The sequence below is a fragment of the Lichenostomus cassidix genome, chromosome 5 (genome assembly GCF_008360975.1).
Source record: "Lichenostomus cassidix isolate B80296 chromosome 5, HeHo_3.0, whole genome shotgun sequence".
Classification (NCBI taxonomy): domain Eukaryota; kingdom Metazoa; phylum Chordata; class Aves; order Passeriformes; family Meliphagidae; genus Lichenostomus; species Lichenostomus cassidix.
The window spans coordinates 55,043,329-55,062,619 of NC_139486.1; the positions used below are offsets into that span (position 1 = coordinate 55,043,329).

At 41.0% G+C, this 19,291-nt stretch overlaps 1 long non-coding RNA gene across 1 annotated transcript; it reads left to right on the forward strand.

Annotated features, from left to right (window-relative positions):
* Positions 1 to 14,074: 14,074 nt before the first annotated feature.
* LOC146436704 (uncharacterized) lies at positions 14,075 to 17,539 on the forward strand. The gene is made up of 3 exons (XR_014852929.1): positions 14,075 to 14,279; positions 15,596 to 15,828; positions 17,120 to 17,539. It is a non-coding gene; the product is annotated as an uncharacterized LOC146436704 (long non-coding RNA).
* Positions 17,540 to 19,291: the final 1,752 nt, after the last annotated feature.

Genomic DNA, 19,291 nt, shown 5'->3' on the forward strand with positions numbered 1-19,291 from the left:
AAAGCAGCTCATGTCCACCCCATCACAAATCTCTAGTAAATAGATTCTATTTATCTCTCCACCTACTTCTTATTCCCGTCTTCCTCGCCATTCATTATTCTCTCAGCAGGCACAGCGTTGCTTCACCAGCACTCATTTCTTCAGTTCAAATCTCACCAGACACATCCCCTGCTAGGAAAGCTCGATCCCCACTCAATAGGATTATTGCTGAACTCCTTCCATGGGCTCCCAAACCCCTCACAGCAATTCCTTACTTTGCCCTAGGCTTGTCAGAGTAGAGCTCTAATAGTCATCTTTCCCTTCACACTGTCCTGGAGTCCATTTCTTTCAAGGAATTCCTTTGTTGGTCTCTTTTCTTTGTGTTCATGTTTCCCAGCTTCAGTGAGTGACACAATCTCACTTCTATCATTGCTGCCATCTCCCCCTTTCTTTTGTTAGAGCTTTCCTGAGTAACTCTTCTCACTGAAACCCTGTGTCTTTGCCATCATCTCCTTTCTTCAGCTTCAATCTGCTAAAAACAAGGCTTTTTTCAAGAACACTGGAAAGGGAATTACAGTTCATGGAAGGCTTTTTGAGATCATAAATGTCTGAGATCAGAGGTCATGTATCAGGCTAATAGGCTGTCTATTAAATGTGTCCTCAAGCTGCATTTGACGCATCTGTAAAACCAGAAACAGCATTAACAGCAAGGAAAGGACTAATTGCTGAGCATTTCCAAGAGCTGTAGCACATACCAGGGATAAAAGAAGGAGATGACAGCAATCAAGGTTAGACCTTTCTGTTAGAATCATCTACTTGCCCCTCATAGTAAGATTTTGCACTGAGCTGTCCTGATGCTCAGTGGTGTCCTGATGCTTGGTGGTGTCCTCACCACCAAGAGGATAAAATGAAAACCCATTATCCCACAAGTTAAAGTGAATAGCTAGTAGGTGTGCTGGGAAAATCATCCAAGGATTTTACTTGTTTTTCCTATGGAAAGAGAAGAAAAAGGCATTGTGCATCAGAAAAGTATAGAAGTGTCCTGAGGCTTCTCCTTGGACAGTTATTCACACATAATCCATACCCTAGAGCCTTTCCTTAGACTTTATCAGAGAAAGAAAGAACAAGATTTAGAAGTTCAGGATGTCATTTTGGGAGTGATTAAGGGCCAAATTAAGGAGGAGAACAATGGAGGAAGGGATTGGGAAATAGTGTCAAAGGTTAAAATAATTTTAAGCTTAAAAATCCCCCAAACAACAGAGAGTGGGAAGCTAGTGAACATGAATAAAAATAGAGCTGAAAAATTCTGAACATCAAAATACTCCACCATATATGATCATTCCTATCATGTACATACCAGAAACAAAGCCAAGACACTGGAGCAAAAGAAATGGAAAAATGTGAAGTAGAGAAGGAAGTCTAGAAGAAGTGTCCATTTCAATATTGAACTGCTTCACAGTTTTCTCAGTTTCACTAAAATAGATCATTACAAGCAAATAACATTTTCTAGAGGGAAGCTAGTTAATAAAAATTTTAAAATATTATCAGCTCTTGCTATAAATGATACTTGTCTCTGTGCTCAGATATTTTGCCTTTGGGAGCAAAGCAGGTTTTTCTTCCCCCCATCTGCTGTTATTGGAGATATTTTACAGTATTTCTTCATGCTGCCTCCCCATAGTTCCAGTGAATAACTTGGTGTAGACTGGGGCAAAGGATAGATCATGATAAATTTTATAGAGAGGAACAAAAGATGACAAATCTGGTTCTAAAAATTAGCTTTCAGGTCATCTGCTGACAGGCTCCATATGGCTTCCAGATTAATGCTTGAGTTAAGGTACTGCCTAGGAATATCAGACAGAAATTAAGAGTCTATTTCTGAATGCAACATAGAGATAAATAACATAAATATACCATTTCTAATGAATTAAGAAATGCTACCCAAATCCTGTGCCCAGACAGACAGTTTCACTGCAGAAGCTCAACACAGTGGAGAGACTAAAGAGGAAAGAGTGACAGAGGCAGGCAAGAAAACAGGTAGCAAAAAAGAAAATAAAATCTAGCAGGAAGCCAGGGCTTTGAGGATGCAGCTCCTTACTGGTTCACTCTCCATCTTCTAAAAGCTGTGACAATGTTCCCCCCAATACACTATGCTGTAGCACCTTTCCATCATTTCTGTTTTGTTTCATTCAGCAGTCACTCAGTTTAGATAATGGGAAGTAATATTAAAGGTTATGAAAAAAGCAGAATAAACAGCCATGCAAGTGAGATCTGCCCTTGCCTCTCCACTGGAGGAGAAAGGTAGGAACTAATGCTGTACACCTCTGCTAAATACTCACCTGATGTAATGAGACCTGCACTAAACAAGCTCTCAAGTCAACCACATTTAAGAAGTTCATTGGGATTTTCTGCTTTTTTATTGAAGGGCTGTCTAACTAACTTTTTGCAGATCATTCAGTATGAGGTCCTACAGAGCCACAGACATGATATAATCTTCCCTAATTACTATTAACCATTATTTCTTCAGTACTCATCATTGCTTTTCACACTTTGGTAGATTTCTTGTCCTCATTTTAATCAATCAACTCATCCCACGAGTCAGAATCTGTATAAATGTCAAGTCAATACTTAATTCTGTTAAGGTTGAAATTGAAAACCTTATCTCATAAACCAAACTACATTTTGCAGTCTGGGCTCTGAGTCAAAGTCAGGTGACGTGAGGGAAAGTTCAGAGAATCAGAAGAAATTCCTGGAACATTTTGTAAGCCAGTGACAATAAATTGACTGTCTCACCAAATTCCACCTCAGGTGGATCCCTGCCACCCTGCACTGGAGTACACTGTCATAGGTTTACCATTTCCAGTAAAGATTACTGTATTTTAGTAGGGACTTATTCTGCATCCATTAGTGGCCTGCTTAGTGCTGAAAGGCTTGATGAGTTGCTTGAGATATCAAGAATAGCAAATTATCACTCAATTATTGGAAAAGTACCAGGCAGACTATCAAATGTTTCTCTCCCTCTCATTATTTTTATTTTTTAATTAGTAACTGAGGAGACACTTGCCTGCTTTTACCTGCAGGAAAATCCTGCAATCCTTAAACACACAGAAATCACCAACTATAGACAAATTAAAAGGACATATATAAAGGTGCCTTTAAATAACAGTAGATCCTGAATCTACAAAGTTTTTCTAATTTCAGAGCTTCAAGAGGACACAATTTTTGTGATTTACAGGAAGAGAAGAGACTTGTATTCCTGCTTAGATGTTTGCTGGGAACTCAGTCTCCCAGCTTGGTGAGTTTTCTCTTGATGGTTTAGATAGATAGATGTACGATTGAATTTACAGCCAAATTAGCTCCATAATATTAGTAAATGAGACTGCACTGCTCTGTATTTATAGTCTTCTTGGAAATGTGAGATTCATCTGCCCTTTCAGAGACAGACATCAATGAACAGACTAAGAACTCCAAGCCAAACATTTTCCAGTAAAAATGATTTTATCTATTTTTAGGCTCATATTATTTTACTTATTTTAGATATAATCAAGCAGATGCAGTAAAAACATAGGGTTTGGAGCTGCTGAGCACCCTGCATTTCTGTGAAAGGTACACTGAAATAAGCCAGGTAGGAGGTATCCCTGGATGGGACCTATTTAGCCTCAGAGAATGAGGAATATTTTATGGCTCCTTACAATACCCTAGGACTGATTTACAGGCACTAGTCAGGAAAATGCAAAGAAAACAACTCAAATAATACTAAAAAAACAAAAACAAACAAACAAAAAACCAACAAAAAAACCCAGAGCTGGGAAACATAATAATTTCTCATTTGAATGGACTCTGCAGCAGAGCAAGAGCAGCTTTTAGAAGTGTCACCACTAGATCCGGGCACTCACCTCTCTGGGAAGTGTCTCCTCCTCCAGTGGCTGTTGGGCCCCTGAACTACAAACTCAGGTCATCAACACATGGAGAAAGATTGCATGTTTAAAAATTTTATTGTTTTATTAAACCAAAACCTAAAACATTAAGAGAGATTCATAGATCTATAAAAACCCTAAAAAGCATTTTCTAAGTATGGGTCTTCAGCTATTAACATGGGCTTCATTAACTGAATTCCCAAGTAGCCTTGAGGCATGACCAGAACAATATTGGCAAGATCTCCCACTCTGAGCAATTGGACATGAATTTTTACTCCCTCAAACATAAATAAAAAACAAAACCCTGCTGTTGACTAAAACCAAGCCCAGCCCCTCCCTCATTTTTTACACATTGCTTACTCAGAGAAATAGGGTGGGGTTAAAGTGTCCTCACAGTATGGGAAGGGGGAGGCAGAGCTACAACAGAAAGGGGACAAAAGCCACTATGTCGTTATCCTCTATGCTGGCAGCCACATCCCCACTGCCCACTGTCCTATCTGCAACCCCATATTCCACTGAGACACTGCAGAGAGCAACTCCAGCTCAGACCAGCCTGTGCTAGAAGGAAGTACAAGCACTCCTCTGCCTGAGAGCATCGTTAGTTTATTTTTGAATTTGGGAGAGGACAGAGACTGTTCGAAATCACAGTTGCCTCTCCTGAGCAGCAAGATTCTGAGGAGATTTTTTTCCCCTATGTAGCACACTTTCAAAGGACTTGGAACAGCTCCTTATGAAAATGAAGAAGGGTCGTCACTGTTATCCTTTTTGTCTGGCTATCCAGCAAATGAATCACAAATTAACCCTAAACTGTAATTATTTCACACAGTTCTTTGGTGTGCTTCTCACTGAGGAGAAGAAAGTCCAGGCTGCCACAATGACCAGTGAGAAGGTCAGACATGAAGCTCTTGCAAACCTGCGCTCCCGCCGTGCCTGCCGCAATCCAGCCGGAGGATTTAGCACTTGCTGAGGGTTAAAGCACACTCCAGGACACAGGCTTGGCTGGCTGCTGCCATCCAAACGAGTTGGCAGCAACTCCCTTTTCCCCTGAGAAGAAAAGCTCCTGTGTTAGATTTGATAACTTCACCTTTCATCCTTAAGTCTCCTCAGTATGACATTAACTGAAATGAGAATCCTGCATGATGGACTTGAAGCCATCAGCTTTTTTTCACTGTTTTCAATGTTTTTAAAATTATGCAACAGAGTACATAGGAAGTACTGGGGTGGAGTACTTGGGCCTTAAGCACACCTGAGAAAAATGGGTTTCTAAGTCAGAACTCCCAGCTTGATTTGTCCGCTGCTTTCAAGTTGCTACTTTCAGTTTCTGGTTTGTTTAGGCTTTTTGCAGTGCCTCCTCAAACAGTGAATTCTTCCACATACAGGCTGTATCCCACCATGCATTTATGGAGCCCAGTAAGACAAACTTCCATCCAGGTCTTGCTGAAAAACAGGTAATCATCTAGTTTGATTCTTGCTGGGCATATATATACCTGCATAGAGCAAGGAGAGAGGGAAGCTCACCCTGAATAAGCACAGCAGCGTAGTCATGAAAAACACCTTGGTGAGCAACAGAGAATGTAAGAGCTGTCAGAGCATGGAGTGACAGTCTCAGCTCCAGTGGCCCTCCAGTGATGAAGGAAGGAATACTGGCCCCTGAAATAAACAAGATCTGGTCCTAGCAGTACCTCTTTCACCAGTTTCTTTCAAGTGAGACAATCAGCAAGACTCTGAATAGGCTCATCAAAGAAATATCAATTCTAACAATGCTTTTTAGTGCAGCAGAAAAACAAATGTCAGGACAAATAAGCCAAGGAAGATACACATGTGCTGTGTTTGTCCCTGAGTGATGAAGAAGAACAGGTCACACAAATCCCCAAACCCCACTATTTAGAAAGTTTTTCCCCTTTGATTACCCAATGCACTGTGCCTTTTATTCTGCCTTTGCTGTATCAACTCACACATGACCAGGCAAAAAAGAAAAAAGGAAACAGTACTCATTTCTTGAAACTATGAGGACCAAAAGCTCTCCACAAGCACAAAGGACCAAAGACCTGGGTTCACGCAGCAATCCAGACCTGCAGAGACACTGTGTAACCCTGCTTCCTTTTTTCTCCTTAGCGGAACAGAAACTGCACTTACATCCTGAAAGGAAGAGTCACCAAAGGGCGTGCTAGATGACCTAACAGACCTTTTGCATCCCTAATGTCTGATTCAGTGCAAAGAATGCAGACCAGTGAATCATGACACGAGCGGAACAAGCAGTGACACAACTGGAGCCAAAAGACCTCCAAACATTGCCACTCACCCAAGGCCTTATTGTAAGCATATAATGAACAGGAAAAGCTGGTGTATTCGAGACAGAAACACCAACCAGAAGGCAGTCTGCCAGCCTGATCCCTCCAGCAGCATGTTTCCCCACCCAGGTAGAATCTTGGGGCTAAAGACTGCGTGGGCAAGGGATGGAAAAGAATCCCAAACGTGGTACCATGCAGGTAGGCGGAGGATCTGATTCACATTGCAATCATTTGTAATAGCCTGCAGCCAGAAGGCAAAACACTGTCATCTCCTCAGATCTCATCAGCAAAGCAGGGTAAGCTGGATCAATATTTGCAGTGGAAGGTCTCCAAGCGGCACCAATGCGGGCAGGAAACGATGCTGTTGAGAGCTGGGCTAGACCCAGTGCTGAGCCAGAATTGCAGGGTGAGGTTTGGAAGGAATTACTCTGGCAGGGCTGCCACTTATTACACAGGGCTCTAAAGGGCAGCCCTGGTGATGAGTGGTCAATGAAAGCATCAGGCACTTTCTCTTGGAGTAGGGTTTCCTGATACCCTGGACAACATCCAGCCTATACAGTTGCATCCTGACTCCTTGCTGCAGCTGGAGACAACAAGGATTTGCCTTGTTGCAAACCCCTTGCAAGGCCCTGGGCTCTCTCTTTATGTGCAGTCCAGAAACACAGTGGTCTGCAGGTCTAATTAACTTTAAAAATTTAACAGGCAGATGTTGCTGAACTTGCCACGAAATCTTAGACTGATTTCAATGAAACCTAAGGATATGCTTCAGGAATGCATTGGTTTTCTTGAGCTGTTGTCTCCAGTTAAAAACAGTGTGCCAACAGATAATTCTAAGTTCAAAATTAAGATCTTTGCATATCCTTCAGCCCATTTTGTCTATTTTGGGAATGGCCAAAGAATTTGAGGCAGAAAAAAAAGTACAAGCAAAATACAGTTGTCTCCTTGTTACTGAAACAAACACTAAGTCATATATTATCATTGTCATAAAAAAGACTCCATGGGGACAAAGAGACTCAATGCTACAGCCTGCAGCAAAGATACCATTAATAAAATAAATCACATCATTCACAACTACAAGTGCTTCACTTTAAAGGCAAAAAATAGGGAGAATAGGACTGTGTGTAGCTGGATGAAAGAGTACAATCTGTATCAGTGTACTGCACACGTCAACACTGTTCATACAATGAATAAAGAGGAAATGCAACACAGTCAAATACCTTTATTAATCTTCTGCACAATGACCTTCCACTGAAGTCATATAGCCAATGGTCTACACGCTACATAAGCTATCAGATTGCTCCCCCACGAATAAATAAAATTCCACAGAAAAAAAAAATGAGGATGAAAGCTCAATTATTGGTATCTTTTAAAGCTCACGGGCAACTATTTCAATAAAACATAAGATGACTTGGGGCCAAAAAGGAGCACACTGAAGTTTTTCAGCATAAGCAGCAAACTGATACTCCTGTTCATACCAATTCAGCCAAATTTGACATACCACTTGAGATTATTTTTTTTCTTCATGCAAATCAGCTGGATGGAAGACAGAAACCCAAGCAAGCAGTCACATAGAGAGGAAAAATGGGTACTATGAAGGAGCAGGCAGACTAACAAGGGCATCAATACTGACCTACCAGTCAGCCCCTCCATACTTCTACATTAGCCAAAATGCTACTGCTTCTCCAGAGAAATACAGAAAGGGAACTAGAAAGTCTTACAAAAGCAGAAGGAAAAGCAGTGTGGATATGAGCATGTGATGGAGATACAAATACATCGGAAAGCTACATTAGCTCTGCTCTGAACAGAAGACTTGCTTCTCTCAAGGATTTTATGGTTGTGCTTTTCCACCAAGTAAAGATGGCAGGCCAAACCCTTAATTCTGAAAGGGAAATTTGGTGGCAATATAAAGTGGAGGTTTAGATGACACAAAGATTCTAGCACAGAGTCCCAGTATCTGAGGAGACTATGTGGTGCCAGCCATCCTACAGACCTCTCAGACAGAATGTGACAGGAGGGCTGACCTGAAATGCATTGCATCAGATCTTCCTGTAACACAAATAGCTCACAGTATGTCTAAGGTTGGTTTTTGGACAAGAGAGGTTCTGAATTGGAGAAGTGCAATAATCTCCCCAAATTAGTTCTGAGGTACAAACTGGGACTCACCCATCCATTTGGTTATTTACATGCTGTGAAATGTGTAAATAAATGCTTTCTAAATACTAACCAAATTCTCAGACAGCTCACAGACACAGTACAGTCAGAAAATATTAAAATGTCCAGAAGAGCTGCTGAGAAAGTGGGATCAAATTGTCAAATGATGAATTTGCCTGGAAACTCTACATTGAGTGTTGAAGGCAAAAGTAAAAGCTGAGGCAGAGTGTGCTCAGTAAAAGATGCCACCAATTAATTCTGTAAATGAGGGTGAGCCCCATCAGGAGAGAGAACAGGGCCAACACAACCAACCTTCTCTGCCTTGCAGGGATACAGGGAAGGCTACCTCGGGTCTGGGACACTACAGGCACCCAGGCATACTCCATTTCAGCTCCCACCACCAGCATGGCTCTGTTCCTCACCTGACTGCTTGGCCCTGGCAGAGACCTCAGGCACCAGTGTTGGGATCTCCCACCCTAGAGCAAAGAAGTAGCCAGGGGCTTTTTTACAAAGCAGGAACAACACTCCCAACCTCATACCCTCCACAAAATAGGATAAATGTGGGTTAGCTTCATTGGCTCCAGATGAATTAGATAAGTAAGGAGTAAATAAAACCGACTTTAAATCAATAAAGCAAAGAGCTGTGATTACATGAATATATATATGGACAACAGATCTCCTACAAAATAGCCTGATTCAAAGTCCATAAGGAAAATTACTTCAAATAGCATCCTTCACAGCTGCATTTCCTTTTATAGCACAGAAGAGATGCATGGCTGTATTTAGGATATCCAAGCAGAAAGCCCAGAAGCAGAGTAAGAACTGAGGAGTTTTTATGCCAGCAGAAAGGTATACTTTCTTCTCTTCTCCTTTCTTCTTTACATGAACACATTTCGCAGTGCCAAAAAAAAAAGAAAAAAAAAAAAAGGAGGAAATGAAAAGAAAATGGATCAGTTGAAGCCTCCAGGGAAGATAACCTTCAAAGGAAATTTAGCGGAAAATTGAAGAAAATAGAAGCTGAGATTTCTCTTGTACCTCATGGCTACAGAAATAGATAAGTAGGAGGAAAGGCTGGAAGCAGCTTTGCTCCTTTTTGTGACAAGAGAGAAAGCCCCAGCCCCAGCTATATTCAATCAGTTCCAAAGGGAGAGAGATAACAAGAAATTAGAAATACCCATGAATGGGTTTGAAGTCTGCTGCTTCTGGATACACATCATTGACAAGAACATGAAATTTCAACACAGAAGAGAGAGAGGGAATCAAGTGATCAATATGTGACACACTTATAAACTCATAGAAACATCCAAGCAAACTTTTAGAAGTAACCAATATTATCAAACCACCATTAGGCTTTCAGAAACTTTTTCCTATTATTACAGTTATTTATGTGAATATGTAGAAAACTACTGCTTTGTCTTCAACCCAACACTCCTGAGACTGTGGCATCTGAGTAGAGCTACACTAACAACCAAAATTTAACACTTCAAACCATCAACATGTTGTTGCCTGCATGGGGAAGGGAGAATCTGAAACAGAAAAAAAGGATTGGAAAAATCTGTGACAGAAACATCAACATTAGTATGCTGATTTGAAGTTAGGAGCAGTTCCAAGAGACAGAGGTTGTTTTGTTTTGGTTGGGGTTTGGGTTTTCTCTTTGTTTGGAGTTTTTTAGCAGGATACAGGCAGAACACTGGGTGAGCAGAGAGATCAGAGCAAGAATTACAGTGTTCCCTTGGCTATACTGTCTTGACTTGGCAGCAGAGAAAATGATCAGTGTTTTCTTTAAGGTTTCTTGGCTTAATTAATTTGCCTGTTGTCGCAATGTGTCCCTGAAGTGGGAAAGTCTGCTGGAGGGAGAAGAAGGCACAGAAAGAAATGTGAGATTGCCCTCTTTTAAAATCAGGGAGAAGGCGAACGATTTAGCAGAGCCCAGCAAAAGAGGTGTTGCTTGGATGTGCAGAGGAAAACCTTGCACCCATCCCCTGCCTGAGGCCAAACCATCCCACCACTGGACACCCTCTGGTACTTGCAGAATTAAAGTTCATCCCAACACCAGGAATCTTAACAAAGGGTACCATGGAAACAAGGCACTCCTACCCCCCCCAAAAAAAAAAAAATAAAGAGCTATTCTACACCATCAAGGGATTGCTGGTTGCACCTCATTTTCTCTCACACATTTCCATTGCAAGCAATTAAGCATCTGCAGTTTTAAGATGATGTTTGCAAATGACTTGAATCCTTCAAAGCAGCCTCATCACAGATAAGCATTGAAGAAAGAACAGAAACTCCTCCAATTGTCCAGCTCCCTTCCATGGTTGCTGGCCTGTGATCAGCACTGGTGGTAGTCTTGCAAAACAAATAAATCTTTAAACAATAAGCTACAGATTAAAAGCCTGGGAGGATCCCCTGTGACCCATCCAGAAATAAGAGCATTACAGAGAGGGCTGGAGACCGGTGGTGCAGAAAGTTAAGTCACTGGAGACATGAGTTCATATTTGATGCATGGGTAGAGGTGAAATGGGCTTATGGTCCTCAGACACTTCAGGGATTTGTTCCAACTGCAGCACTTGCGCAGTAGCTGTTTCCTGATGGTCAGAGTCTACGGGATGAAATAATGGATGTCCTGTAGGCAGAAACAACTGAGCTCCAACAGCAGCACTGTGTGCAAATCTGTGCTCAGCACCTGCTTTGTCTGTTGCCAGAAGCAGCACAGGATACCTGTCAGCCTTGGGGTTAAACACCAACTACCTGAGGGAGATCAGTGTAACACTAAACCTGGCCTGGATAATTTCTGCTGCTGACCAGTGGAAGATGTGTATTTTGCCTTCTCCTTATCTATCTCAGAATCACACAAAGTGTGTGGATCTGCTGGCAACCCTCTCTCTCCAGCACAACTGTTTATTCCTTGGGACATCCAGAGGAATACAAGCAGCATGAGGACATGCTGTAATGGAAAGTGTGTGTGTGCAAAGTAAGGTGTGCTACCCCTCACCATGAAAATTTGGAAAATATGGGCGGTGCACTCTCAGCTGCCATTGACGGGAAATCAATTCCATGCCAGCATGATCAGAAAAGAAGTCGTTGTTCCAAAAATCAGAGTAGTCAGTTGTCATCTTTTTGAAGCCTCTGCTTCTCCCCAGCAGCACACACAGCACAAGAGAGAAACACAGTTCCTTTGGGCAGGAAGTCCTGTGCCAGGACCTGGCTCCACTCAAAGGAGGAAAGGAAAAACTCAGAGCAAGAGGCCTGGAGCAGCAGTGCTCCCCTTTCTTTCACAGCACAGACAGTACACAGCACAGCCCTCGAGGGAACTGACCATCCCCTTCACTGCTCCCTGCTCAGGACCCCAGCTGCATTTGCCTGGTAAAAGAAGAATTATTTAATTTAAAATGCAGTAATATCTCAAAACCAATTGGCTATGGAAAAAGGACACTGCTATAAGATTCCTACCTTCTATGAGGCATTGGAGCAGTAAATCAAGGTCCTTTTCTATTAAAAACAAAGTAAAAAATAAACCCAACAAAGTAGATGCATAAAAGGATTTTCCCCTACAGCTGACACTGAATCTAAATTAAACCAAATTGTTTTCATAATTTGAAACCTCTGCTTTCTCCGTAATTACAATGTTGTGAAATGAGCAGGAACAGCTAATATATACCCACAGGGAAAATTACATTTAGTGACCCTGTAATGATCCAGGATGAAGAAGATGCAATAAAGAAACCCACAATATTCACTAATGAATAAGACCAGCAAGAAAGAAGGAAGCTAAACTTAATGAATATATATAGGATTTTGATGTAGAACCTGCAGGCAAAAGTAGCCAACAGTTCTATTCCAGCAATGGTCTTAGCCATGAAACACTTCATTAGTGACAATCAACTTTCCCATCTGTAGAATGCTTGACAAAAAACTACTTTAAAAACATTTTGTCTTTACAACATGATGTAAAGAGATCTTAACAGTTATTAAAAATGAAACATTCTGCTAAAAACTAATCTAAAATCACCTGATTTTAGAGTGGCTGCTTCCATCTGATTTTCCCTTCCCTTCCCCTGAACAGTCTTTCTGTTGACCATTAAAACTAAAACAATCTCACAGTGATACTGTGCTATTTTTTTTTTCCCTCTGGGCCTTTATTATTATTTGTTAAGTGCTTATTAAAAAAAAGTAAAAGCAAACCACTTACACAGGTGATTATGGAAAATTACAGAATTACAGAATATTAGAAGGAATTTCCCTTCCTCTACACAATCTCCCCTTGTTTCTTTCTCACAATCCTTTACTCCTTGGTGTACGAGAATATCCTTGAGAGTAGATAAAGAGAAGGCAAAAATCAGTTGAAGCTTTTATTGTGGTATGGCTCAGATAATGAAGTGTTAACTGATGGCACAGCATATTATGATCCATACATGTCTAGCACATATTACAAACATACTATCCCTGTCTCCATAAAACCTACCTGACAATCTGCACAAGATTCAAATCACCATTTTACCCTGGGAATAGTTGGTCTATAGTTCACACACTGCTCTAGCTAAAGCCAGCATAGGGGGTCCCTTTTGGGAAAGGCAAGTTCCTTCTCACTGACATAGTTTTCATGAATTAAACTGCAGCTTCACATTTGCACTGTAGCAAATTTGATTCATGTTCATGCTTTGACACGTAGAGACAAAAGCAGAGAATAAGCTTTAGCCTGCTCCAGCATCATTAAAGAATGCAGTAGTCCATACAGGCTCACTCTGTCCTGCCTACTTAACACTCTTACCTTTCAGGATTAAATATACTCCTGCCTCTAGGGTATAATTACATCTGGTATCAAAACTTGACACTATTCTAACTGCTTCATAAAATTTCTGAGAAGGGTGAGCATCATAGCTGCCATTTCCTTCCAAGTCCATGAGAAACCCTTCTCCTATCTCTCAGGAACTATGCGTCCACCAGTGTTCCCAGTCGGTAGAAAAGACTGATTGTTCAGAAAATAGGATTCCAAAGGATTTTCTAAAAATTCTAATTTTTAGAAATTTATTCTTAGAAAATTTGAATTCTTCATTAAAAATATTTTTATGTCATTACAAACAGTGTTAGAGCAGCAGATGAACAGATGATTGGCATTTTGATTGTGCATTAGAAACTCCTGACTGATAAGCAAAGAGCGTAAGACTTCCCGGACAAAAGTTTCAAGCACATGCCTTTCTTATATCCAGAGCTACCCACAGAAGTTAATAAATACCTGAGAGACTCATTTCATCTCTCAGCAATCTGCTAAATGAAGAACTGTGAAGCCATTTATTCTGCAAAATCCCATTAGTTTTTGATAAACTCTTTCAGACAAATGGTAATTTTGAGTGATTCACCTGAACAAAACAACGCACCCACACTTTCAAAATGCCATTGGGGTGAGGTCAGGCAGAGAATGAGTCTGTCAGGGTAAATGACTGCATTTGTCTCCTGTCAGAGTCTTTCTCTTTGGGCACAAAAAGTACTTCCATAAGATTACAATTTGACAGAGATCGAGAAAATTGATTGATTTTTAATTTTCAGGAAGTTTTCAAGAAATTTAAAGTAATAGATCCTTTTAAAAAGCTTCAGATGCTCTGAGAGTACTTGGGCCTCTGTGTGAATGGGGAAGTGCTTGTCCCTGTGGGTTTTACTGATGCAGGAGAACCAAGGACCACCCCTGTTTCAGTTACACATTGCTACCTCACATGCAGTTGGGAACATTTGTGGAAGGAAATGCACAGTACCTGGGTTTTAAAATACAACCCAGTTGCTTGGATCCCAACTGCAGCACAGAGGTGATCATCAGTCAGTTATTCTCAAGCTTAAATCCTGTTTTCATCACATAAGCTCTGCATGGAAAGAACTAAGACAAAACCTCAGTTTCTCTAAGTAGCTGCTTAAGTTAGGAAAGTTGAGGCTCAGTGGAACTTGAGAGAGACAGGTAACCTTTGCTCAGTCATAAGAACCAGCACTAATTTCAGACACAGAAATATAACATAGACACAAGCAGCCACACAAAAATTCAGTGGATCTTCATTGGGCAATCTTCACAACCCAGCTGAATTTTGAAATGGTTCCCTGGAGCTCCTCTGTGTGAGTGGCACCAGTTCAACATACTTTTCAGATGACTGAACTTTATGTGATAATCTATAATGTTAGAGCTCTATCACATTTAAGGCTGCCATCAAAAACATGAAGAGACAAGTGATTGTAATACCTGCATCACTTACATCACCCAGGAAAACTCTGATCATGTGATACAGACCCAGACCACAACATACCTCTGTTCTCACTGTCATTCACACCCTCCATGGAGTAGTGCTTTGGGGCAGAAACCATTTGTGAATGAGAACTGCCAGGAGTTTAATGGACAGCAACATTTCTTTAGATGTAATTGCACTTCCAGCTCCTAATTATTTAAGTGCATTTTCAGGTTACTTTAAAAATACATCATATACTGCAAAACATAAAGCTAAAAAGCCCCGCCTGTGGCCTAAAAGAAGCAGGGGAGCTGAGGGTGCTACTCCTGAGGATTGCTCTCCTGCTGCCCCTTCTGCTACCTGGGTTCCCTGGGACAAGAGGGTGACAAGGGCAGTGCAGGAAGATCAGAAGTCCCTCAAAGGCATGGAAACTGACACTTGGTACAGTGCTCTGGAAGTGGACTTGGCCCTCTGCATCCAGGGATGTGCACATGATTTACACGAACAGTCTAACCAGAAGAGGAGTTTCCAAAGTACTGCCTACAGATGTCAACACTATTGCATCTGCTCTCCAACAGAGGCTGTGCCTGTCTCTGTTAAAGACAAACTGGAAAACAGAGCTAGAAAATATGCTTTCACTGTAACAAACAAGGTGTTGCACAAGTCTTTTCACTCCAGGTGGCATGGGAGCAGCAGGACAAGTCTGTGAAGCCCAGCTTTCAATTATCTATCCATTTCCTTTTCTTGGCTCACAGCAAAGGACACTTGAAGCACACCAGGCCGTCTCTCTTGCAGCTTTGTCCTGCCACTGCTAAACGTCACTTACCTGTTTATTAGCTTTTGTGCACGTCAAAAACTAGTCCTGCTGTACTGAGAGCTTACTGTCTTCACATTAAACCACAGCAAAATGTAAATTATATAATTTACAATGAGCTGGCAGAGCCTCAGTTCTTCAGCCTGCTGCTTATTGGAGGTTGTTGCAAGGTGTTCACAGCCATCAAGTTCCCAGCTCTGTCTTGTTGTACTCACCCAGAGCTGGCTCTGAAATCTGTCTAAGCTCAACTACCTGCCCATTTACTGATGAGGAGGAAAGTGGGCACTGCTGACTATGTTTTCAGAAGCACAACAGCAATCCAGCTTCCATACAGAACTTTTCACCAGCAGATCTCAGCACACTTCACACAGGTGGCAACCTATCTCCACAGCTACAAAACTGAGGTCCTACAGCAATTTCCCGGATATATGAGAAAAATGAGAGAAATCTGTTTCATCCTCAAGACCTACTCACAGGTAACATCCATTAAATTCTGCTACAAAAATCAGTTACAAGCTTTCAAAAACATGTTCGCCCTAATTGCAAACTCCAGTAATTTGCAAGAAAACTGGCAATGTAAAAATATATTGTTAAAAAAAAAAAAAAAAAAAAAAGGTTAGACAAGATTTGCATCTTTGTTATTTATGTGTTTTAATATACATAGTTTGGGAAGTTAGGGACTACTTTGCTTCCAGAAATAAAAGTATGTATTTGTTAGGGCGTGTAGCTTCATGCTCTACAGTAACACATGAGGAATTGGCTGGAACACACGCAATTCCTGATTTTTCACTTAATTAAGAAATGCATTCCATAGGCTCACATGATCTGTATTTTCCATAAATATGACTGATTAACTGATAAATGTCTTCATGGGCTTTTAGCACTTCCCTGCTGCAAGGGCAGGTTTCTGTGGCGTTCAGTCCCTCTCGCAGAGTGACAGCATTTCTAGGGTAACATTTCCATTTATTAAGGCTGGATATAGTAGCACTGCTGAACTTCTGCATCTGAAAGTGCAAGTGAGAACAGGCGTAGGAAAAAAACACCTGTTCTTACTGATGGAGTAGGCATAAACCCTGGAATAATTTTATCTCTTGTTAAAGATGCATTAACACAGTGTGACATGCTTGAAAATACAAGCACTACAGTATCAGCTCAAACACCTTTAAGGTTTTAATAGCTTATTTTTATGCACCTTTAAAAGAAAGTGATATGGCATTAAAGAAAAATCCCACTTAGGCATCCAAGGCAATTCCTGATCATTTAAATAAAAGGTCAATGTGCTTCCCATGATGGAAATAATTATACAAGCAAGATATAACAAAGAAAATTTCTGTTTTGCCAATCACCTTGATGGTCTCTATGTCAGAAATTTAGGCAAGAGACAGATACTTGTCTCATGGGACAGTACAGGATGGAATTAAGGAGCCAGCTACCACATTCAGGGTGAAATTGCTCTTCTGAGACAATCTTTACCAAGTCTCCATTTGATGAAGAAGAAAAGCAGAATGCTCCTACACCAGGGTTTTTACTGGCAGGTAGGTGTTATCTGAGCAGGTAAACAGCTGCCTGAATGCAGCCCAGTAAACTGGGGGAAAACTGGATTTATAGAAACTTCCTAGAGGTCTATTTATGGGGGTATATTTACAGAAACTTTTAGGGGTTTTAGGACCAAGTGAAGTCAGTAGGACTTTCCCTGGGCACAGGTTTAGGACCTTGCAGACAGTCTGAAGCAGCCAGTGATACACAGTTTGCTGCATATGCTGTCAGTTACAGATTCAAGCCTTCTCTGCTCCCTCAAGCTCAAGAATGGATGAATGGATACAGAATCCTTGAAGATGACAAGACTTCAAAAAACCACTCTTTCTCCTTTGAACAGTAATTCAGGTCAATATGGATCTAATTGTAAGAGCCAGTGAACACCCTCACTACATGGAGAACACATCAGCTGTACTAACCAAGTAAACTGGGTCACTTGCCTTCCTGGTTGGTATCAGATCATCAGGTATCAGATTGTGCATAACACACAATAAATTAAGCACCAATTCAAGTTGCAGATTTGAGATATTGGAGTACTGTAAACAAGCAGAGAAGCTGCTTAAGATCTAATAGATTGAAGCCCAGTGCATAAATCCCATCTGGTGTAAAGAACTGTACATTTGGTCTCTTGACAAGATGCCTGACGATGTAGAACAGCCTCTTACTGACAGGAGCAGCCTGAAAGGTCTCAGAGCATGGGGTAATGCCTAGAGCAGGCAGCAAATTCTCTGCATGAGGTAGGAAAGACAGAGGTTAGTTCATGGCTGAAGTGACGCTTGGACACCAGCTTGGGGATCAGCTTTGACCTGGTCTGACCTGCTGCCATTCTGGTACTGCATGTCCAGGCTTGGATTTAAGCAGGAATGAAGTTGTTGCCAGCTCCTGGCCCCAGGTGCACATCCCACAGACAGACCTAACTGCTGGACGTCCTGGCAGCCACATGGAGGCACAGGGTAGTGGCTGGGGTCACAACTTCAGGTCCCACCAGAAGGAAAACTGTGCTAAGCACATCCCAGAGATTTCTGTACATGCAAAGCAGATCACACCTAAAACCATGCACTACATTATTAAAAGATGAACCAGTGGGTTTTCAGTGCCCACAGAGAGGGCTCTGCCACAAGTTGGGACAACTCTGAAGTGACAATTCTACCCTCCAAATCTTGAAGGGGCTTATGTAAGCCTGCCACCCACCATTCCCGGCCTCAAAAAAGAATCTCCTGATAAATGGTCCATGCTTCTGCACATGAAAAACCCCTTCATGGCTTTCAGTCATAGTCATGGTCCACTAGCAGCACTGAATTCAGCAGATATTGAAAAAATGACAGAATTTCATTTGAAGAACAATCAAAAGAATGACACCTGCACAACACAGCACGGTAGTTTTGGACAGACCATGTGTAGAAATCTACCATTTTCAGTGAAAACCACTTAAAATCAAGGAAGGAAAAAAAGAAAGACCATGGGGAATTCCATCTAAGTAAAATTTCTACAAAGTAATAAAATATTTACATACAGTCTAAGAACAACACAGTGGAAATAATTCTTTATTCTTGTGTCTGAATACGAGTGACAGAAATTACTTGGAAAGATCAGATTAAAAACTCATCACTGCATTTTGAAATTCAAATGATCCATTTCTGCAAAAGGAAATAGTTTCCTAACTTTTCCAACATGGACATTAGTTGTCATCTCCAAACTTTGGAAGCAACTAAAATTAGAAGCATTATAAAATTCTTCCAACTCTTTCTGATATTGTGAGACCTCAGAAAAAGAAGAGACCACGTTTTTAGTGAAAAGATGTAGTGTGACCATCTGCTGTAGAAGACTTTGATCTGGTATTACAGCAAAAATGTGAAATACCAAACCTGAAAACCACTGTGAATAAGATGGAGGAACAGTGAGACTCACTAACACTGCTTTTGTGCTGGGGCCAAGATAACAATAAGCTTAGCAAGTTCTGCTTCCCCTAAATGAAATTCCAGGGAAAGAAAGAGCAAAATAGGCACTTTGAAGCTACAGAAATTGCAGATCTTACACCTGTCGAAAGTAACAGGTTTTCACAAGTATGAAAGGTCTACATTTTATACCCTAATTATAAAATATCTGCAATCTATAGCTGTAAGAATTATGCTGATCTTTCAAAACAAAAGAAATCACATTTTGGTAGCAACTCCATTCTATTCTTTACAATTGTGGATCACTGATGAAATAAAAGCCATAATACACAGAGTTTAGAAAAAGTTAAAATCACAAGCTACAGAATATACACCCAAAAAAAATCAGGAGAAATATCTAGTGAAATATAATGGATATTTTACAGCTTTGCTCAAACAGAAAATGGCCTAGGCTAGTGCTACAAATGTACAGGTAAAGTTACAGCTAGAATTTCTTATATTACACCTA